General features: G+C 38.7%; 1 protein-coding gene across 8 annotated transcripts in view; it reads right to left on the bottom strand.

Moving 5' to 3' along the window:
- The window catches only part of TLN2 (talin 2), a 142,182-nt gene that overhangs the window by 89,573 nt on the left and 29,057 nt on the right, over positions 1-23,552 (bottom strand). For 6 of the 8 annotated variants that reach the window (XM_064389389.1, XM_064389382.1, XM_064389383.1 and 3 more), the window contains one exon: positions 9,658-9,740. The gene's annotated coding sequence lies outside the window, so the exon portion shown is untranslated. Of the gene's footprint in view, positions 1-9,657; positions 9,741-21,983; positions 22,100-23,552 lie in introns of all 8 variants that reach the window. The other 2 variants (XM_064389388.1, XM_064389384.1) reach the window with 1 other exon arrangement.

Raw genomic sequence — 23,552 nt, forward strand, 5'->3', positions numbered from 1 at the left:
CATTGTTTAGGTTTCCAACTTCTTAATATTTTCACTTTGTGATGGTGCACCCCATAAACCATAAACATGTGTGTCAGAAAGAACATCAAAAGGCAGCCTAGCATAGTGCCTTGCATTGTAAAATGAGGCATCCCTATGCTGTCCCTGCCAGATGCTCATTTAATCCATTCTGACAAAACTCAATCAAAACAGAGTCCACAATACCCACAGTTAAGCTGCTCCATTTTTATTTTTCTTTTTACTATTCCTACATTTTAGATGGTTCTCCCTCATACAAGTTTTCAGCTTAGGTTCTCCACTCTGCAAAAGAATGTTTTTTCCCTTCCCTGTATAAACAGATATGCAAATTTATCCCCGATATCTTTAATGCACTTTTACAAGTTGGGAACCTGTTACTGTGTCCTCCCACCACCACTCTTATTTTTTTTTCCAGGGTCAAATTCAACTCAAAGAAGGAAGGACCTAACTATATCAGTGGTCTGGTTTCCTTCAGTTCAGTGTTCTTGGTTTCAGAGACACCAAAGGATGCTTCATCTGAAAAAGAGCTTATGAAAAGAGCTCATGACTTATCAGCTTCCTCCAAGACTGTGTTCTCAAACTCAAGAGAAAGGTTTTTATTTGCCTCCTCCAGATTATCCTCAGGCTCTAAATCTCTCCATTTGGCTTTCAGTAATAAATGGGATAGGCAGTTTCCATCTCCTGGGTAACAGCCAGAACAGGACAGCTGTTTTTTCTCAAAAGATCTAAGAACTTGGTCAAGAAAAAGGGCTGGGATCACAGAGGAAAACAAGGGGAAAATATCTTCCATATTCCCTTTATCTTCTATACATTGATTCACATCACATTTAAATATTTCTCTGTGCAAGTAATGGACTCTCTGTGCCCCCAAAATTACTCAGTCTGTGGAATGGCTGACCAAAACTTAAAAGAATCCTGGAAATTAAGAAAATTTTACATGGAACAGTTTGCCTGGTACAGTCTAATTCTCTGTGAGTAATAAAGTAGGAAATTTCTAAATCAGACTGTGACTAATCTGTGCTTGTAAGGTGGGAGACTGAAATAATAAATTATGAATCTGACAGCTTTGGGAGAATAGCAGCAGCTCTGAGATCTTAAAAAAGCCACAGAGCATAACTCAGAGAATCCAATGCCTGCAGATTTATATCAGAGTGTGTATGTCAAAGCCTTGAGCTGAACCATCACAGGGCTCACGTTCTGGAAAATCTGAAAAACACAGAATTCTAAGCAGTGCTTGAATTCAGATGAGCAGGCCTCAGTGTGCTCACAGAGACACCTTGCCAACAAAGCAAACAAGCACAAATATTTCAAACACATATTATCCAAGATAATAAGATAAAAGGTGAAGTAATAAAATATTATCCCAAGATGTTATCAAGGACTGAAAAGTAAAACAAGAATGAGGCAGCAATAAGGTTCTTAAAAGTAACTTCAAGCTGGAGGAATGCGTGCCTCTGGGTTAAGGAGTGATTATACACCACTAGCCAGAACATCCCTGGCAGGAGCACCCTCCAGCAGGGCAGCAGGAGGCAAACACTGGGCCACCCTGGGCTCTGGTCCCTGTCCCTTGGCAGGACAAAGCCTGAGCAGACACTTCCTTCCATTGGCACAGCCCTCCTGCAAGTCTCACCTGAGTTGCTGCAACCTTCCCCAAAAGTTCTCTCCCTGGATACATTCTCACTAGAGCTGGGATGCTGTTACATAAATTACAAAGGTGTGGGCTTAGAAGCAGATACACACTCCATCAGCAGTTGAAATATTTTTCTTTAGTAATTTCTCTTTATTAAAAAATGAAGAGAAAAATCTGAGAATTCTGAAAATCTAAGGACAAATATTTTCAAAACTAAACATCTCTTCATATCTTGTAAAGTAGGTATTTTCAGTAACTTTTTTAAAAATGTTTAAATTGTTTTATTTGATGAAACATTTACACATATTAAAACCTATTAAGTCTATTTTACCTGAAATGAAATAAATCTTTAAATTGCCTATTGCAAGTCAGAAACTAATAATTTCAACAAAAGCTCCAACATATTTGTTTGAGAATCGTTCACAAATTAACAGGAAGAAAGTTGATGCCAAAACACCCCCACCCTTAATTTCTGCTGGAAGTTAATTTGAAATTGTTTTTACTCCTGGTGTCATTCAAGAGGAGCAAAACAGAACTAACCAACATCTAGTAGGACTGCCAAAGCTGAGTTAGAAATTAATTTATTCAGATCCTACTGCACCTCTTCCTCCATCAGCTCCAACAGTAATTTCTAGAAAGGTATTTTCTAACTAAACAGTAATTTCTGCACACTGTCTATACTACCATAGTAAATGAACAGCTTTTGCATAGATTTACTCTCAAACTTCCTTGTCCCACTTCTGCTTCACCAACAAATGTCTTTCCCAACCAGCCCCTTAAAAAGCCTTCTGTAACAGTATGCAAAAATGAGTTTTGTCTGCTGTTTGTGAATGCATCTATGTTAAAATGTTCAAAGCTTTGAGATGGATGACACACATACGATCAAGTTCAGACTTGCCCTAATTAGAGAGCTTCCATGATTTTTTTGTCAGGCTCATTAAGAGAATACCAAATCAGTGTAGGATCCACCTCTACACTAGTGAAAATTTCACAAGTCAAATCAATACTCTGAATGTAAGCCTCAGGTAATGCACAAAATGTGTCTCCATTCCACAATACCTTGCTGAGATAATTAACATCATAAAACCAAAATTACTGAAATTCCAGAAAAGATCTCCCACGAAACTAAATTGTACCTGAGAGTCCAGCTCTGCTAGACTGGGAAGGTGGCACTGACCTCATCAGCTGCTGATGACAGAGACAGACCAAGGCACGGGAGCAAAGTTATCCCAACAAGCATTTTACAAGGCCTCTCAAGAGACGTGTAACACAAGGTAAATATTTGTTTCTCCCAATACTGACAAGGAGAGAAGTTTGTATCACAATTTCAACAGGAATCAACTACCATCAAGCCAAAAGCATAAAATTAAATACAAAATAAAGATGCAGGGAGAAGGGGGATTTAGAGGGGAAACAGACAGTGCAGACTGACCTCCCTCATCATTTGCCTACCCACCTGGCTTAATTTGTACCATTCCTACCCTCATACCCACAGTGTCTGGGCTGACGAGGCCATGATTTTATCAGTATATTCTGAACTGCAGTGCTAAGCAAACAGAGTGCAAAATGTCAGCTCAATGCTATGAGGGCCTGTGCATTTCACATCCTTGCCAAGTGAGGGCTGAGGTAACACACAGCCCAAAACCACCTGCATTTCACAACCAAGCAGACGTGGAACAGCCACCGGTGACACTGCCAAACACGGACCACGCCCATCCAGTCAAAGGAAAGTTGTCACTGCCAGTGCTGTGGTTAAAAGCAAAGCTCTGCCATGATTTAGTAAAGGTCTGTCTCCCTGGAGATATTTCTTAACTGGTTCATTCAAGCTTGAGCAAACACAAATCTAGGTCATGAGACTGTCAGCCTAAAAGCCTGTATGTGTACATGCTAGTAGAGGCAAAGCTGTGTATTTTTATACTAGACCAACTTTGTAACAATATCCAATTAATCAGAAGTCCTCTATTCTTTTCAGTATTCCCACCAACTGGCACTGGAGACCAGCAATACAGGACAGATGACATTTTCTGTTGTTCACAGAGGTTGAACATCTAATTCTATTGTACATATGAAGTACTTGTTTAGTGGACTGGTGCCAGCTAGACCTCCGTAAGCAAAATGCACTGTGAAGTACAAACCCAGCTGAACTGATAGCTTTGTGTACTTACAAAATTATGAATGCAGATGAAAGCATCATCCTTCAAAAACAGAGCATAAGGCAGGCAGACAGGCATAGAGAGTAACAACACCTATTTTACTCTAAACTCACAGTGGCACCTATGTTGGGATCTTATCACAAAAGAGGTGACACTGCACCTTTCAAGGAGCTCTCTCTCCAGTGCTCCACTGCTGTCAATCTGTAACTCGTTTATACCACAATCTCTTAAGGGCTGCCACTAACAGATTTTCTGAGACTAAGCTGATTCTCCAGTATAGGAACCAAACTATCATCTGTGGTTGTTTGTCTGAAATGTATGCCCACAGCAAGGCCATCATCAGCTCCCTGCTGGACAAGACACTGTGAAGATGTCATCACTGGTTGCTGCCATTCCACTGGGAACTGTGTGGTGAGGAGCTTTCAGGGGGAATTATCACTCATACACAAACATCAGACTTGTAAGAACTGGGCTGGAAGTTGTCTTGTCAGTAAGGTTAGAATCTCTTCTGGTCAGAAGGGAAACAAAAGAATATCTCTTATTTTCCCCTCTAATCAGCTTAAAGCAGAAGGCAAGAGCAGTAAACCAACGGAGGAAAAGCTGATGTTCTAAATGGGCAGTAAGTCAAAGGTATCAACTTGGAGGGTCCAAAAGCAGCTTGACAACCTCAGACACCACACACTGACTGGGGTGGCTGATCAGAACTCTTGAAGTTCAAACAAGCAACCAAAAAAAAGCACAACCCTTCCTTCCACTGGTTAGAATACAAGGAACTTAACACTGTACAGCACTAAACGTGGTTTATTCTGTTTGCAAGTATGCACAGACAATTAAAATGCAAGAACTCTCACACGCCCCCTGCCCTAAGAAAATCCCTGCTCAACCACTATGGCTGTATACACATACCACACATGCTGATAAGCAAGTTTACCTTAAAAAAACTTCAAGAATCTCAGGAAAAATTCACTGCATTTAGCTGCAGCATGAGGTACTAAATTTTACAAATAAACTACTTGGAAAAAAAAAAACAAACCACCTCCCACAGCAAAACAAAGATGAACCAGGACAAGCTTTGAAAGGTTACTATGAGAGCAAGCATTGTAATTACTAGCAAGCATTAATAGATACCATTCTCAGTTCATGCTTTATAGTCATATAGCAACAGCATCTCTTTTGCTAAGAACCCAGCAAGGAAGTTCCCTCAAGCAGAATTATGTAAGAGACCAAAATATTTGGGTCTAATTAAGAGTTGTTTATAGGACAGTCAGCTTATTAGCAATTGAACTTCAGCTTGCTTTTTAAGTCAAAAGGCATATTTGAAAACTTGCTTGTATAAATCTTCAAAAGGAAGTATGAATTACAAGAACTACAGAAGGAATGTCACTGTCCCAGACAGAGCTGAAACAGCTTTTAGATAAGATAAGCAAGGAGCTTGACTGGAGCTAGTTGTAACAGAGAAATCACAAGCCTCAGCAGCAAGAGCCTTCACTATGGCAGTCAATGACATGTCTTTGAAGAGGCCTTCCAGACTTTTTTCCTATTTTGCAAGAAGACTGCAAGAGAAAACAAAAACCAGAAGCATGAGTTTCTCTAGAAACCAGAAGAGAATCACATCCTTTGGCCAGGTTCCTCCCCCAGAGTCCTTGGGAGAACAGTAGCAAATATATGAACAGACTATTACTAAAATGGTATCTGATGTATACAAGACATTTTTATTTGCTGTGGGTTTGTTTTTCCCTCTTTTTAAAGGGTTTGTTGTTGGGTTTTGGAGGGCTGCTTTATTTTTTTAAACTCAACTCCTATAACGTAAATCTAGGTCCATCTCAAACACTTCATCTTGCTTACAGTGGGATATATTTGTATATGTTTATACAGCTTCAAATATATTTTCTGATCTCTAGTTCCTAGATAAATTATAGATAATTAAAAATAGTTCATATTCTGTGGAATGATTTAGCTGATAAAAAAAACTGATTTTCCAAAGCAGCAGATGTGACTAATTGAAACATTTCACCTAGATTCTAAATCACACTAAGAATAGCAATAGGTTGAACTAGAAAATGGGCTGTTAAATCCAGGCTAGAACAGTTCTATATATTCACACTATTTTCTATTTTCAACTGCTTAAATACTGTAATGTTTTGAAGGACAATTTTAAAGCTTTTATGCCTAGGTCTACAACCTCTGAGTACACTCAATTCAACGCTTTTTTTTTTCCCCCTCATTGAATTAACTGAAGCCATCACTCAAACTTCTGAGCTCCACCTGCCATTCTTGGGAGGCACCACAAAGTCAGATGTAATAAACCACTGGGAGTTCTTACCTGAGTCATTTAATGACAAGCTAGGATATGATTTCTTGGGTTCACCTGCTGTGGTCTAACTGTTTTAGCAGAGAAACAGTATTGCAAAGTCCCAGATAAACTGTCATGGTAAATCATATACGGATTCTTCTTTTGCTTTCCTTTCTTGAACATCATCTGATGCTGCCCAGTAATGTTTTTGTCATTTTCTTTAAGAAGAACAGCAGTCAACAGTTATCTCATACACATCTACTTTATTATCTACCTTAGGGAACATGAAGGTAACTATAGGGCACTTGAGTTTCTTACAAGCTTTGTAAACAAGTTTCCTTATTTGTTCCAGAATCTGAGCTACTTAATAATATGAAATCCACCTAGCTGCTGCCATCACTGAAGTAAATCCATGTTGATAATTTTGATCAGCATCACCATTCAGAATTAGATGGGGTTGATAAGACTTGAAAAACAGCTTTGCTACACAGAAGAAAATTAGTGAAGCTCAAATACAGTAATTTTTGCCAGTCCTGTAATGGGGTTTATATGGAATAGTTCTCTGCTCTCATTGATTCCATCTGAAATGGTAGACTTAACAGTCACTGAAATTGCTCTCAGTAGGCTTTGATCCATTTGTCCCAAAAATCAATTAATTCAATTATTTAAAAGAGATCACTTAAACAGGAAGTGAGGTAGAAAAAATTAAACATTTATAAAATGTTATTTGAATGAATGCAATAGTAGTCTTAGCAAGTCAGCATTCCACTTGTTTAGGTAAACCCAGAAAATGTGGAGGATTCACACAACTGGCAGTAATGCTGACAGCCAAATTATGATCTCCACAATAAGCCTCAACTCTTCACCTAGAATCTTCACAAATTCAAGATGAAGGCAAAGAAATTTCTGACTTGGAAAACTTATTTCTTGCAGACTCATTTGAAAAGCAGGAGGCTTTGTAAAGAGCTCACTCATTTAGTGAAAATTCAGGTGGACAGCTTAGAGACTGACTGCCATTTATATTAGGGAAAGCATGGCAAAGTGGGTCCCAGTCAAAGCTACAGGTACTCTTTAAGCAAGATAACCAATTTTTAATCTGTTCAAGAGCACAGAATGCATTAAATCCCTTCTATGTTCAAACAGCCATATACAGAACAATGAAATGCACTTTAAAATCACATAGTTCAGCATCATCTAAGTTCACTACTTTAGCACACTTTATACCAGATAACACCTATTGGAGAATTCAAAACAAAGCCAAGCACTACTTAAATCTAAATTATATTTAATTCAGTTATGTTTCTACCCTTTAAACCCTCAGGTCTCTATTCCATCAACTGTAGTACTATCCAGACAATTTTCTCCTCACAAGCTATCACAATTTGGTATCAACATGAGATTAATACAATTTTTTTTAATAAATTACCATTCTTTATCAATTTTCATGTCATAGAGATAGAAAATATTTACAAAAAATAGTAAAAATAAAAAAGCTTCATGTCAGTGAAGACAGCAATTGTAATCCAACATACATCCCTCATTAGAAAGGTGGTCACATGGAACTGTCATCATACCCTGGCAATGCTGGAAAACTGCAGGCAACAGTTTACACACAGTCTACAGCTCACATGGTGCCATGCCAAAGAGAAAAGCAGCAGATCATGCAATTGCCTTCCAATGGGATTAAACAGCAACTAAAAACCCCTTTTCTTGCTCTTCCAACCTCCATCACCTCCCTGAGATTTCCCACACACATATAGTTTTACACACACACATTACCAGTCAAGGTTCACAATTTTTAGAATAGTACTGCTTTGGTTGATGCTACTGCAGCAAGGTTGAATGACCTTAGTGCATGCTCCCTTCATTTTCTGATGCCAGCACCCTGAACAGTGAGGGAAGGGAAGGAACAACAAGATGTCTCGAAACTTCACCATTTCTCACCATTTCAAAGGCTAAGTGCCAGTTCTAAACTTTTTTTTTAACCTCAGATTCAGGGAGAGATGTCAGACTCTGCTTTTTAATTACTGAATTAGTATTTATTAGGAAAAAAAAAAAAAAAAAAAACCACTTCCAAAGGAAGAAACAAACAGGGAATGGCCAGTCAAAAGAGCTCTGAACAACTAATAGAGGGATAAAAAGGAAAAAAAAAAAAAAAGAAGAGTAGCTGAGGAAAGGAAAAGGACCTATTGCTAGAGAGTGCAGAAAGCTCAGTTACTACCAGAATCAGCAACACTAATGAAAACAGAAAAGCTCAGCAAGAACAGTGTGCTTGCACCCATCAAATTAACATCTCTGTCACAGCCACAAAACAGGACAACACAGACTGAGCTCCAGCTTTAAGAGCACTCCATACCCCCAAGGTAAAAAAAACCCTCATAACCACTGGATAAGGAAGGACAGAAATCAGAAGTTGTGTAATCCTTATAAAGATTTATGAGCAGGGTTTGAAAAAAACTAGATTTCAGAAGGGAACAACATTGAACCCTAAAACATCCACTGCTTCTACAGCAGACAGAGGAACAAAGAAATCATGAAACACAGCTGAACTTTTAACAAGGGGCAACAGTGTGTGCAAACATTACATGTCAATTAGATTATACTTAGTCTAGTACACTGCCAACTGTGTGCAAATGTGAAGTCAAACCTCCTCCTACTCCAAATGTGCTCACCAAGAGCACATCTCACCAATAAGCTCAAAGTCAGCTCGGCAGGCTTAAAATGGATGAAGCTAAATTCACATATTTTGTTATTTTTCTTAGCAAAGCCTACTTCAATGTGTACCTAAAACACCTTCATTTAACCTTGTCCTTAAACATATTTGATACAAACAGACACATTGCTTTAATTATAGGCTGCTTTGAAAGTTCACTGAAGACATTTTTCAAACATGGAGAATTGCAGGACAAAATTCCATTAGCGACCTTTCAGTATTTCAAGCTCCATTTCCAGATGAGCAGTCAAAGCCAGAGACACATTTAGAACAGTAATGTGGACAAGGTCAAAGTAACTCCAACAGATTAAGAACATGGGGTGAGATTTATCAACATCTTGCCCAAAGCCAATTTTACCATTTAGTGACATTCTCTTCTGAGAGCATTACAGTACAGAAGTGGTAATATAGCTGTGAAGTTATCCTAGTAATGATTTTTCCTTGTTCTTTTTGCCACCTCTTACATGTATTCAAATGAAAGAGTTAAGTCATCTTCTCAGCTATTTGTTTCATACCAATGAAAGGCATGGCCCTTTTTCCTAAGGCTTAGAGAAATCACTTATTACATGATCACGTTCTCCAGTTTCCCTGGCAACTGTTTCAAAACAGTCAATGTCTGTCATAGTCAGGTTAATCTCCAAGCTGTTAATTACAATATTTATTTGGCACTTCAATATTCATACATCACATTTATTTTTTTGCTCAGATTCTCTCTTCATAAACACAGCCACAGAAGTATATATTTCACATACTCTCTAAAGAAAATTTTATACTAATATGTACAAGCTTTTAAATTACTGGAGGTTTTATGCCATTATATGCATAACAAAGAAAATTAAACAGACCTTACCTCAAAATTAAACTTCATTTAATAGAAAATTAGTTTGTCTGAAAGTACTGTTTGATCACATGGAAGGCTTCCAGCAACCAAGTCTGTAACACAAAATACAAATAAGTTACTTTCTTATCCCCAGTTCAATAATTTCTATTTTTCATGTACCTTCTCTGTCAACACACTGGAAAGAAAACAACTCAGGAAGTTGTAAGTTTCCTTTTCCCTTCAGGAGTCAGAATTTGCATTGCCAAAATGTCTTTGCGCTCAAGAAAATACATTTCAGTCCAGGCTTCTAAATTACTCACATATAAGAGCCCATAATAAATGAATTCATGAGTTTTTACAGGTAAACACTTTGAAATTGCCAAAAGTGTCAGTTGTCAGAAAACACAGCACAAGTCTGGGTGTTAACATAAATTAAATTATCCCACTGACCACTCAAAATGGTTTATTTTGCATTAGCTGTGTTTTTCCATGGTTTACTGTCCCTGTGTGGAATAACAGTTTAAAGCACCACAACTAAGGCCTCTCTGGGCAATCTCCCTTCTGAAAGTATGATTGCAAAAACAAGGTAAAAAACAGAGTTTTGTTTTTAAAAGATGACAAACTCTGTCTCAAGGCTTTGGCTGTTTTGAGGAGGTAGATTCTCTTATTTGGGTATTTTCAGGCTTTGTTTATTAGACTTTGTTTTCTTTATTTCCCCCTAGGTTTCTTAGGCTCATTTGTTAGTTTTTACTCTGAACAAAAGCTAATATATCATAGTGGTTTAATAATCATGAGGATGGGCAAATCAGTTTGCACACAAGCCATTTAGCAATTCTGGATCTCCAGAGTGCTCTGAAATAAAAACCAGCATCTCTCCCAGTATCTGCAAACACCTCCAGGTACAGCATTATCCAGGCCTAGGTCTGGCTGCTGGCAAAGGCTTGTGTTCCATGTGTGCAGTTATGGAAGCCTCTCATCCCATTTTTATCTCTCCTGGACAATCTAAAAACTCAAAATCTATCCAAATTTGAAGCCAGTTTATGTAACATTTTAGAAAGACCTGGATGTTAAAGAATAAAGTTATGCTTTCCTAGAGCTACATGGCAGGGAATGCCTTTCAGCTGAGGCCACAGCAACAAAAGAATTGTAGATTTTAACCAACCAAATCTGGCAAAAATATTTGTGATAAAACAAATTCATCACTGAATGTTTTTCTTGTCTTGGTTTGTTAGAAAAGTGAGTTTTTGCTTTCAGTGGACTTTTAAGCAACATTAGCTCTATGCCAACACAACTATTAACTACAGGTTAACAGATTTAATGCAGGCCAGAGTAAATGCAGTATACATACCACAATTATTTCAGCACCAAATTGAGCACCTGCACCTGCATTAAAATAGGCAATGCAGTAGTTTTCTACTTGGAAATTTGGATCCTTGCTCACACTCATCCAACTTCTCAATGCCTGCCAAGTTTCCAGTAATGAGCAAGTAATGTACAATTACATCTAATTAAAGGAATGCCAGCAGCCTGCACCTCCTGGGCTTCCCACTCAAATATAAGGTGAGGATAAAAGCAAATTCAGCTCCCAGAACACCTGAGGCATTCCCTGGGGTGCCTGTACCAGTGCCCAAGGGATTGATCTGCAAGATAAGTATCTGCATTACAGTAACATGCCAATTCCTGTTCAGTACAGCCCACAAACTCACAGCCACCCCACTTCCTGGACATCACTATGTCCTTCTCCATACCTGCATATATTTGAAAGTTCTAAAATTTCTATCAAGTGCAGTTGTGAAGTAGTTCAGTCACTTACAACTGCCACCTGTCTTTGTTCTCAGTCTTTGTTCACAAGGACACCAGAAGCCCTTTCAAGTCCCCATGTTCTGTATGCACAAAGCACCAGCTGAAGCATCTTCACCTCTACTCAGAACCACCATCAGTGAAGGCTGAGACTTTCTGGACTTATATCAAAAGCTGAATGCCCATAGAACATAGCATCATCTAGCAAAGAGCAAAACCAGACACAGCAGAGAATAAAGTGACCATCCAATATTGCTTCCTTCTAGTTGCACCCCACAAAGGTCCCCAGATAAATTTTCCAATTCAATATATGTTGCTACCTCATGATGATTTAAATAGTTGTGAAACTGCTTTGAAATTTGCCCTTTTCAAATGCAGTTCCAAAACAGAATCATTGCTTAAAATAAAAAGAAAAAAAAACAATCAAGCAAACACAAAAACCCCTCCAATCGTTTGTTTTTTTTCAAGCTGTAACCAAACATGGGTAACTAAAAAGTTATTTTTTGGTAGTTTATGAGGAGGGTCTATCTACTTTCTCAAGTGTTTGTGAGACTAGGAAGGAAGGGGGTAAGGCAACTGCCATCTTAACACTTTACATCAAGGGATGAAACAACACAATTCATTTGCATGTACTACCAGAAGAACTCAATTAATAGAATACCATGTTTCAAAACGACGATTTTACATGGTAGACTTTAAGCCATCAAAATACTTAAGAGTAGAAATTTCAATATATCTTGTGAAGTCTAAGGAAAACAAAAGTTGTTTGTACTATGATATATTTTAGGACTAGCTGGAATAAATAGGACTGTGGAAACAACATTCATTTTTCAAGTGGGTTAATTACTGCTGAAGCAGCCATATATTTTTTTTACTTATCAAGAGGGAGATAGAGAGTCCCTAAAAAAACCTATTAATCACTGTTTTTTCATTCCATTGTCCTCACTTCCTGGAATGTAGTCAGAGATGGAACTAGACTGCCTAGAAGCCCAGTCAGCAAAGCAGCTGCCCTGAACCCAGCATTTGTTTACAGTTATTGGAGGGTGGGAGCAATGAGTGCATGAAGCACCTCATTGCAGAAGTTTACACATGGCTTTCTGAGTATTTGGAGTATTTCTTAGCAGTAGCCCCCTGGCTCCCCCCTCCCCTTCTCTTTCCTTAGCTGCAGCTACATTTCTATGAGCTGCTTTTGGTTCAAATGCTAGTGTTGTTATTTACAGAACAAGAAAACTGAATAAAGAAAAGCACTGAAGACAAATGTACTTTCTCAATTCTACTGCAGATTCCTATACTATGAATTAGAAGTAAATTACAGTTTTGTTTTTATAGAAATTTCCTAGGTATTTTCTAAATTCTTGGTGGCAACAGTTTCATTCAGTACCACTTGGATTTCAGGCTCACTGAGATCAAACATAAATTCCAGCATCATCTCATACTACATTTTCTGAATGTGGAAGATCTTTCTGCCCACATACTTCCTTTGGGATTATGATGTGTGTTTTTCCTATACTGTATTTTGTGGGTTGTTCTTTTTGTTTGTGCTTCTTTGATTGTGTGGGTTTGGGGCTTTTTTTCACCACAACCAAATCCAAATCTATGGTCCATTACACAGGGTATGTTTTAATCCTGCTGGCATTCACCACCCCTTCACCTCTGCTAAATGAATCTGCTAATAGCTTAATATTTTAAAGCTATAAACAAGGGAATAGTTACTTTGGGACATTGGAAAGTTTAGTTTAGGACATCTGGAACACTGGGGAGCTGAGTTCTATGATCAAGTTCCAAACTATGTTCTTTGCACACAATAAAGATATTGAATGGCTGTTTCAGGCTGGTACTAATTCAGATGTCCTGTAGAGTAGGACTTCTTTAAATTCTAGTTCCTTCTTACCTGTCTCTTTTACTTGCTTCAAGACTACTTCATAAATGATCACAATTCATCTAGTAGAAGGTTTTTCAGCATTTAGGCAAATTTGACTATGCCCCACATGAAACTATACTCTCAAATGCAGTTCTTCCCTACTTGGAACAAAATGTTATTCCTTAAAAATGGTGAAGTTTTTTAATGGTGGTTCAAGCCAGACTTTGTGGGAACCTGACAGATGATGGTAGCTCATCCCTGCACTGGTCTGCCAAAACTCAGCTTTCAGCCCCTCAGGACCTGTTATTGTTTTACTCTTATCAGATCTTAACTACTGTATTTCAGCTACCAATCCTTACAACAACCTGCACAACTGGGATAACAGTTTTGAGGAAGTCTGACAAGGTAAAACAAGTGAATTCTGCAACACAAGAGCAAAGTATGGCATTAATTTCTTCTCAAGGCTTCATGTTTGTATACAGCAGAGAAAAAGTATCTGCTGTGATCACTAAAGTCAACTATATTCTGATTAATTTTCAAAATTATGTAAATTTCATCTCTTACATTATGCTGCTGACCCAACTTTCTGTGATTAATGTTCATCTGTTTTCATGAATATGAACTTTTTGTCAAGCAAATATTACTTGCCTTCTGTTCAGGGCTCTTCAAGAGCAATCAATAGTTTTTCATAAAGGAGCAATTATTATCCAAACTTTATTCTGAACTCCATCTTCCCCTCTAGGTAAATTAAAAAAAAAGTTTCCAATTTTGTTGTCTAGGAGAAAGACAACCTTGTTTAAAGTAAGTTGTACTCCAACTATGGTTAAAGTTAAATGGTAACTTTCAATCTTTGTATTACTATGATTTTTATTACTGAACTACTACAACAAATATTCACATGCAGTCAAGTCACCCTTGGTAAGTTCTTCAAAACATGTTTGCCCAGAACAGCTGTATTGTTGGCATCAAATGGCAAAGTCTCTCCTCTGATGAGAGGCACTAAGTTTGCCTTGCCTGCACAGGATGGTGTGAAGTGTAAAGCAGCCAGGCCCTCCTGCCCTCCTCAGGGCACTGGGAGGTGCCACGTGTCAAACCCACCCACTCTCCTGTGGTGACAGAGTGACCCTCACACCCCAGCACCACCACAGGAGTGGCCACACAACGACAAGCATCAACAACTATTATGTAATATCTGCTAGGAGTTAACTCCTACAGCCATCATCAATGGCTCTTCATTTATTCTAAAATCTTTGGCTATACATTTGTGCTTAGAATATAGCCTTTTAAAAGCAGAGCTAAATGCATAATTCACAACTGTATTATACAATGTATAGTAATTTAAAATGACAGGTAAAGATGCAAAACAACAGGTCCTCAAAAATGAGTACATGGCCTTTTTCTCACCAAGACACCATTCACACTACCTATAGTTTCTGACCTTTCATAATTTGGAATCTATGTTAATATCATCCTTTATTTCAAAACAGTCTGCAAACAGTTTAACAAATGCAAAGAAGATGCTAAGCCTAGCTTTCATAAGAACAGCCAGTGCAGCTTGCCTTAGAACAGTTGCAGGATACCAGGAGCTGAGCAGTGACCACAACCCCACATAGCAGAAACCCCTCAGCAAAGGGACTACTTTCTTCTCATGATGTGGTGCTGTACACTCTGAATATTCAAATATGTACTTGCACAAAGGTCAAAATAAAACAGGTTTCATTTATGGTGCTAAACATTACAGAATTAGTTATTCAGCAGTCTAAGGCAAAGATTCACTGGTTCAGTGGCACCTGCTGAGTTTCTGACCTCCTATGGGAATATAAATAAAAAATAGTACATTTTGCGTGACCTTTATATAAAAGTGTAAATTCAGCTGTCATAAGCAACTACAATAAAAAAAAACCCAATATGCAAACCTGCACTTTTCCTTTTTTTTAAGTCATTAATCACTCAGGCCTCAAACCTTTCTCCTCAATATTCTACAGTGGGTTCACATTTCCCTTCAAACTACTTATCCCAAAAGGCATATCAATCCAGGATACAACAGGCCACGTTCCCAATCCCCAATGAGATTGTCTGTAATGTGAACACTTCTGCTTTGAACAATGACACACAATTCATCATCCACCTCTGCCTAAATACCTGCAAATAGTCATTGGCAATATGGATATTACAAGTTGAGATTTCACGTCCAGGGTTGGTGCATGAGCTGAAGAGGCAATAAAATAACAAAAGTAATCTTTCAGTGGGCAGGTGAGAGAGAGGGAGAAGAAAAATAACCAATCCCACAACAAAACAGCACCAGGTTTTTGCTGTTGGTACAATTTCTTCAGAGCATGTTACCAAGACAGGGCACCTGCCATTCCGATGGTGTAATGCTCAAGCTGTGTGCAGTTAACAAAGTTTGCAGCTAAATCTGTTCACAACAGAACTATGGCCCACTCACACTGCAGCAGACAAAACATACAGTTTACTTCTTTGGCATGACTAACAGCAAGTTTGCCAACTTTCCAAACATACTCCTCGAAAGCTGGGCTGCTCCATGTTTGCATCCCAAGGGTCAGTATAGTGACAGTTCAGAGTCCTGATCCAAAGTGTTGGAAACCCAGCTTCAACAGATAGAAACTTTGGATTTTCCATTTTTATCCTATCCTCATTACTTCGGTAGACAGAAGAGCTTCCTTTTAAAGAGCAGTGGTTTGTAAAATATCCATATCTTCACACCAACTTGTTAAACACTTAATTTAGGCAACACATTAACTATCCCATAAGGAAACACACTGAATCACAATTATAGTAAATACTCAAAGTTCATGTTAGCATATAAATTTATGATGTATGGAGTGAGAAAGTATTTTGAACTCAAACCAGAATGATAGAAAACAAATTTAAATTCCTTTCTGTTAGCATACCAACAAACCTTTAATGGGCCAGGCCAGTCTGCATTATAGAGGATTTCCAAACAAATAAACAGACATCACCAGTCCTAGACCTCCTGAGAATGAAACCTGGATACCAAACAAAATGCAGCTTCACTGAGGTGTGGGAGGAACTGATTCTGGCCCAACTCTACATACATAGACACAGGTACATATATGTTGTTACTTTAGACATGCAAGGACACATGGCCCTCTCACAGAGCTCATCATGACATTAGCTAGGTGTCCCCCAACACCTCACATCAGCACACTCTGCATTTTCAACACAGTCAAGGTGAGAAGTTTCCAACAGGAGGAAATCTGTTGCATAAATAACACTCCAAAGTGAAAACCCCACCAGCACTTGGGAAAAGACACAACTTCAGAACACTAGGAAACGTGGAGAACGTCCAATAAACCACTTCTGGGAGGAAGTAAAGGCCAAGGCACAACTTCTTGATTTTCTTGTATGCTTGCAGCTCATGTTCTCCCAGTACTGTGATTTGGTATCAAGCCTCCAATACAAAATTTCAGCATTAGCCATGATTTCTAAACTACTTTCAATATACTTCCCTCTCCAAATAACAGCCATTTATACAAGTGAGTGAAGACACATCAAACAGATGAAGAAGCTGAGTGTCTATCTCCTGCATTCACTTCTTGAAAGAGGTACATGTCTTTTGATGTGACTGTGGGAATGGGAATTGAAAAGGCAGCTTTAATCACTACTACTTATTAGTGTTCCTCAGCAACGGAGAATTTAGTATGTTTACAGACTGCACACATTACTGCTGCTCACTATACCAAAAATGCACAAAGCAGTTCCCTTTCTGCCTGATTTGCCTTGGAGGACATTAAGTTAACATTTCAGAAAGAAACAGCAGTTCTTTAACTATGCAGCTGCCAAATCAATTCTTTCTGATTCAAATATGCTTTGAATTTCATAAGATCTTTCCTCAGACATAAATCTTTCAGTCCCAAGCACTTCCTGTCATTTTAATTACTTCCCTTCAAGTCCCCTAAAGAACAAAAATGATGCTTTGCAGTGTTCACAGACAGGATGAACAGCACTTACTGAGTCCTAGGGGAGAACATTGTCAGGAAGGGCTATTTAAGTGGGGAAGGAGGAGAGGCAGTGCTGGAAAACACATACCTAAGAAATGCATACAGTTAATACTCAATTGAAACTGAAAATATGAGAAGCTCAACCTCCTTCTCACTGCCCCCTTCCAGTAAATGGAGGAGAGATGCCTTCTCTTGACACACTGGGCTTTCTAAGCCCATGTTTCTGGAATGAGACAGCACCCGAGTTACAATGGAGAACATTAAATAATCCTTTTCAAGTTGCTTCCCCTACTTCTAAATATGTGGTGGTCCTAGACCAAGGGTTTTTTTATATAAATATTTTCTATTTATTCAATAGGGTAAAAAGCAAGCACATCTCCATCACACTTGTGCACTGATATCGTCTTGAACCAAGTCAGACCCTCAGATGTGTACACAGATTGTCAAATCCCAAGTGATGTCCTTTCAATCACCTCCACACGGGAGCTGCTTCCATTTCCAACCTCCTGCCTCACTGTGGTTCACCTTGGAGTCACCTCCTGTAAGCTCACACACCAGCCCAGACTCCCATAATCTAGCTGTGAAAAAAATTTAAATCAGGTCACCCCGAGGCAATTTGCTAAAGAGAAAGTATTGTTTGCCTTCAGGTCAACTAAGCTACTTAAATACTGCAAAAAAACTTCAAGTACTCAACAATCTCAGTCACTCAGAGCTGGTTTCAGTTTAAGGTGACTGCAGACCTGCAACACTGCAGCTGCAGATGGAGACAATGCTCTTCACCTGCCACTGACAAGTGGTTGTCCTGTTCAGCTGCAGGATTTCATGCAAAAAAAAACCCCAAAAAACCCTCAAACAAAACTCTCCCCCTCCCCCCAAAATCACTAAAGGCAAAAAAATCAGAACAGAACTACTCAGTATTCTCAACATGTCAGCAATACTCTAAACTGTTTGTATGAAAAAATGAACTGACTTCTAATACTTTGAATAACAGAGATCCCAGAAAGATGTATTTTCACTGATTTTCCATTCATTGTCCTGGAGTTGAAGCCAAAAAAACCAACTAAATGAAGCAATTTTCCTATCTGGTCTTTTTGAAACACTAACATCAGCGTGCACAGAATGAAGGCTTTAAGAAAGGAGGAGGTAAAACATTGCATTCTTAGCTCCAGTCAGCATATTGCATTTCAGTATTTTCACAATAACATACAGTTGATATCCAAAGTTAATTCCAAAAGTTTTTTCCTGCAACGACTGCCCAAGGGACTGATTCCACTGGATTCAAAAAGCACATCTGAAGTGTTTATTGCTTCCAGATTTTGAAAGGAGAAATTACTGTTATAACTCAGCTGAGTCATCTTAGCAGCTCTGCTAAAATCTCTCTGGTTTTCATCCCAAAGTCTCACTTCAGAAAAGACATGCTTCCTGTGCATTAATTCTCCAAGCATACAAAGCCCATATTCAACGTTTTGGCAAAATTAGATTTAACAAGGAAGATGAATGCAACCCAAAACTTATAGCACAGGCAACTCGAAACACGTAGCAAACTTTTGGGACTTGAGTTACTGCATACAACACTCCCTAACCTTTCCCCCATTCTCTGCCAAAAAGCCAAAACACTACATTCAGAATTTGCACTAAAAGCAGAATTTGATAATCATGACCTGTGTCCAAGTCTGCATTTAATGGTTTTATTGGATCAAGTTAGCACATAGGTGACAACTGACCTCAGTGCTGCAGACACGCGAGTGATGTCACATGAGAAGAGCAACGGCCAATCCAGGCAGACTCCAATTAATGACAAACGAAGTTGATGTGTAACATTCAGATCTGGAGGTCCAGTAATGCAACAGCTCAGCTACAGCTTGAGCCCAGCACTCAGAGAACAAGCACTAATCAGAGATGCAAAAAAGTCTGAAACTTCTGCCCAGAGAGCTTTTGCTGTGAAAAGGCACAGATCTTAAAATTAAAATAAGAGAGTCTATCAAGAATGCAAATGATTGTTGAATGCAACAACTAGAATAGCTGCTCAGTACCACTCATCTTGGTCACAGATCACAGAAATGTATGAACCAACATTAAGGAAATTATTAGCACAACATTATACATAAGTCATTTTGGATGAAGAGAGCAAGTGAGCATGTTCATGAAAACTGGTGAAATAATGCAACTGTACTTTGGTAGGTAACATTTAACAGGTCAACAGGCCAAGTGGCAATATCTGAATTCAACTTGCATTTTTATTGCCCTGTTTCTAAATCTGTGGTTTAGATATTAAATGGGCTTTATCATAACAACTTTCAAGTACTCATCATTATGCTTTAAGTGATAGATTCCACTTCTGTCACAGTGCACTCTGGAAGTAAAGCTTCTGACTTGTCTGAAAATTCAGAGCAGCCCAATTCAGAGCTGTGTTCTGGATTTACTTTCACTCCAGCTGCTCTCATGAATGATTAACACTCAAGTCTTCTACAACTATGTGTTACTGGCTCCTTGGACAGCACTTAGCTGTACGAGCAGATGGACAACAAGCTTTTGGAAGCAATTCTGCCAAGAATGTCCAAGCCAAATGCTCTTTTTGGAATGGCAAAGGGAGAAGCATGTGGGAAGAAACACACTTCTGGTTGACATGTTTGCCACTTGGAATGCTGCCCTGAACTGGCAACTGGCAAATATTTACAGAGGAAACTTTTCTCTTGGTTAGAAAGTGACAGGGGACACATCAGTCAGAGCACAGAAAATGACAGATCAATTCTTGCACCACTGTAGGATCAAGCAAAGACTAAATGTTGCATGACATTAGTGTTGCTTCAAGAAACACACACAATAGGCAGAGGAGCAAAGTTTTAGCAATGTAAAATATTCAATTCCACGATATCCAATTCTTCTGAAATATTTCTGAATTGCTGGAGGGGAGAGGCTCCCCCTCAGGGAAAAGACCAAGGATCAGTATCTTAAATCTGAAGAAATCCCCACAATTGCCTAGAACTCAGCCAGTGCATTTGAGAAAAGCTCATCTCTTCTGGCACTGTTGCTGCCTCCTTGTATCTTTGCAACTGCACAGAAATCTGGGAAGGTGGAGAGTATTAGCCTCTGATTGCATGGGCCCAGAAATGAAGGCTTGAAAAAATTCAGGTGACAGAAAAGACTTTTTCAACACAACCACATGGTTGGGTAAGTAAAAAAGCCTTATGATGGATGGTCTACATCTCTGAGCTTTTATGCCTTCTGTCCAAAGGACATACATGCCTGAAGTGATAAAATTACCTCAATTAAATTATAACACTGAACTTCTAGACACAGGAAAACCAGGTGAAAAAAAAGGACAAAAACCAGAAGTAAAGGTTTTTTCATTTATTTCTTCCATGATTTTCCCTAGACAGATGGATATGTACAATGTTAACAATCCTAACCTGTTTGTAACACAGGCAGCAGAGAGAACATTCAAAAAATGGTAAGACAAAAAAAAGTAATCTGATAAGTAATACTGATACATGAAACAAAAGAGATGAGAGGAAATGCCTCTGTACAAAGGAAGTGTGTATAAGGGTGCTGTACAACTATCACAGAGAAGATTTTTAAAACAACAAAATCAAAATTTACAACAAAATAAAAAGAAAAACATAAATTAACAGCTGTATCTGCAGAACCTTCTGCCTTGACATCTGTGCTGCAGTTGAACTGACAGGTCATTGCTGCACAAAACCTTCACAGAAATCAGGCTTTGGGGAAGAAAGGGACACCTAGCCATGCTCACCTGCAATATGGATGCAATATTAAAGCAATAAAAGATATTAAGAATTTCAGAGATGGAAGCAGCTGCAAAGAGGGCCAGTGTAAAAACAACCAGGACCTTGGCAACTTGGGGGATTTTCACCAGAAGGGAGCTTACCATCTTATTGCAAATGTTTCATACTTTCTTGGTGATTTCTCATGGGCTGTGAGGTGATTCCTCACAGCACTGACTCCTCAGCACAGCCAGCAAACTCCATCTAACTTCTCAACCAGCCAACCTACTCTTTTACAATACCCATCCTAATTGGACCTAGCTGTGCCCCATTAAGGGCAGGCTTGTTCTTAATTATTGATAATTACCACAGCTGTAACTCCTTAAGGGTGAGATTACCTTCATCACTATCTCTATTTTCCTACATTCTACCCATCCACAGGAAGCCAAAAACACCCTCACAAAAACAGAGTAGCTTTCTTCAAGGTCATGGGGTGGTTTATAATTCTCCCAGAAACTTGTGTGCTCTCTACTTGAAGGCACATTTCTCTGAAGTTTTCATCTTCAAGTTGCAAAGGAGGTTTTTTTCCCTTTAATTTTCATTTCCGGCAGCAACTGCTCCACAATAGCTTTCCAGTTCCCCCTACCAGGCACTCCTTTGAAACAACCAAGTTTTAGGACATGTTCCAAGTCATCTCTCTCTCTCCACAGGGGATTTAGAAGCACTCCCAGCTTTCCCACTGCTCCACAAAACAAGCAGCTGTTTCTGTCCTGGTCCATTTTCACTGTTTTCATGAATGCAGCCACCCCTCTGAGGACTGGAGTAAGCTGTCAGCCTTTAAATTGACAATTTCAGCAGAGATGCCAAGGCCCTAAACTACCTTTTGAAGAAGACACCATATGTGCAACCACACAATTCTCCCTGCTGCACAGTACAGCTGAATGCTCAAAGTGACACCAGTAAAAACTTACTGAAGTTACATTGTACCTCATATCTTCATTTGTGGCTGCAAATGCCCTGCTTTAATCCAGTTGTCCAGAACAAACTTCCACTGTAATTCCAGGGCTTTATTTCACAGAAGGCATTGTGCACAGCAATATGAGCTGGAGAATGAGAAGACATTGTCAACAAGCAAAGCACGTTTCAGCCACATGGTCAAATTCCAGTTGTGACCTTATTGCAATACACTGCAGTGGGGTGATAGGATCTAACAATACTTGAATTTAGCCCAGAGGAAAAAAAAATCCATGTTTCTGTGGTTATGAACTATAAAATCTAAATTTTCAAAGATCCCTGCTCCAAATTAAATATTCACACAAAAAGAAACTTCCAATAATGAGACAGTTTCCAGAAAAGTTCAGGGGACTATTTGATTCAGTCTCCCAAGGAATTTGCCTTCCCACACAAGCTGTAAATCTGAATGATATTCAGAATAGTTGTTTTTCTATCTTTTCTGTAACTAAGATTTGTAGAGACTAATGTCAGAATGTTCATCAACAAGCAGCCAACTTTCCAAACAAAACTAAGCTTTAAAATCAGAAATAGTGATTCCAAGACAATTAGTTACTGTGCTATTTGATACCTGCTAAAGATAACTGGAAATTTGAGCTCTTTTTCTAGACAACCAGACATCCCGGTATGGCTCTTAAATTTATTTCTAAGGAATGTCTAGTGTTAGAATAAAGACTGAATAGAGGAGTTCTCTGTTGGAAAACCGCTTGCAAGGGTTGTTTTGCTGTTAGTAGAGGTTGGGGGTGCATTTATTTTTCTTAAATTGTGGTGAAACTTAATTCTTTTTTACAAAAATATTCTGAAAAAATTGGGTATTTTTGACCAGTATATACACTGTTCTTCACTTAGCAGCTTAATTCTGGATGCTCAGTGGCAGGTGTGGCAGACCATGTGCATGCTCAGAGTGAACTGGTAAATCAGCTGATTTAGTTGTGCAATAAAGGGGCATCAGAACTCCACCCCAACTCCACAACACAGCCCTGCACTGTTGCTGCATTTTCTACTTAACTGCAAATGTTTCTGGTAATATTTTCATCTAGAGATGGGGGAAAAAATCACTGGCATGCTCTAGCCGAGATTAATACCTTTTGTACCTTTTAATATGCTATGCATGCTTTGTTAGAGCATTTTTAGATACTTTCAGGTAATTTGAGAGCTATGCTGTTTAAAACCACAGTCTAATCACTTCTAACTCTGGCATGGTTTGTTTCATACAAGGCTTTTCACTGTCTTGCTTGATCCAGTCTAAGATGAGCCTACAGAAAAGGAATTCACAAAATAAACCAAGAGAAAGGTGAATATGTACATTTTTTAGCACTACTATCCAAGAGAGCACTTTGGGAATGCTAAATGACAGCCTAGACAAAGCAGAGGAAAAAATAAAACAGATTCTAATCCTGGAGTTTCACATAGAGTTGTGAGTATGACAAGAAGGCAGGCAAACACTAAAATCTAGGCCATGAAATACCACCTCATTTACATGCAGAGTTTTTAGAAAGACAAAAGTGGAGGAGCTTACAGTCAATGAACCAAAGCTCAGTGATT

This window comes from Passer domesticus, chromosome 14 (genome assembly GCF_036417665.1).
Source record: "Passer domesticus isolate bPasDom1 chromosome 14, bPasDom1.hap1, whole genome shotgun sequence".
In the NCBI taxonomy this organism is placed as follows: domain Eukaryota; kingdom Metazoa; phylum Chordata; class Aves; order Passeriformes; family Passeridae; genus Passer; species Passer domesticus.